This window comes from Solanum tuberosum, unplaced genomic scaffold, assembly GCF_000226075.1.
Source record: "Solanum tuberosum cultivar DM 1-3 516 R44 unplaced genomic scaffold, SolTub_3.0 scf00679, whole genome shotgun sequence".
NCBI classification, from domain to species: domain Eukaryota; kingdom Viridiplantae; phylum Streptophyta; class Magnoliopsida; order Solanales; family Solanaceae; genus Solanum; species Solanum tuberosum.
In genome coordinates, this window is record NW_006239595.1 from 197,811 (window position 1) to 198,142 (window position 332).

Here is a 332-nt window from a genome sequence, read left to right on the forward strand (position 1 = left end):
CACTTTATAAAGTGTAAGAAAAAGTTCCACTTTATAAAGTTCCATTTTATAAGAAATAGTTCCATTTTATAAAGTGTAGAAAATAATTCCGTTATATATTAAAATATACACGTTATAAGACTAACGGAAAACGTTTAGAATATTAGATAAAGTGAAATTTTTTCTTCCACTAAGCCTATTTTAGTTACTTCCTAAAGTAGTGGCTTATTTTGGTCACTTTTATATTTTTTTGGCTTATTTAGGTTTCCAGTCATATTCAGTTACACTTTTTAATTATTTAATCTTTTTGGTCAGTGCTAACTGAGTGACTAATCAAATCTAGCCTCTAGCTA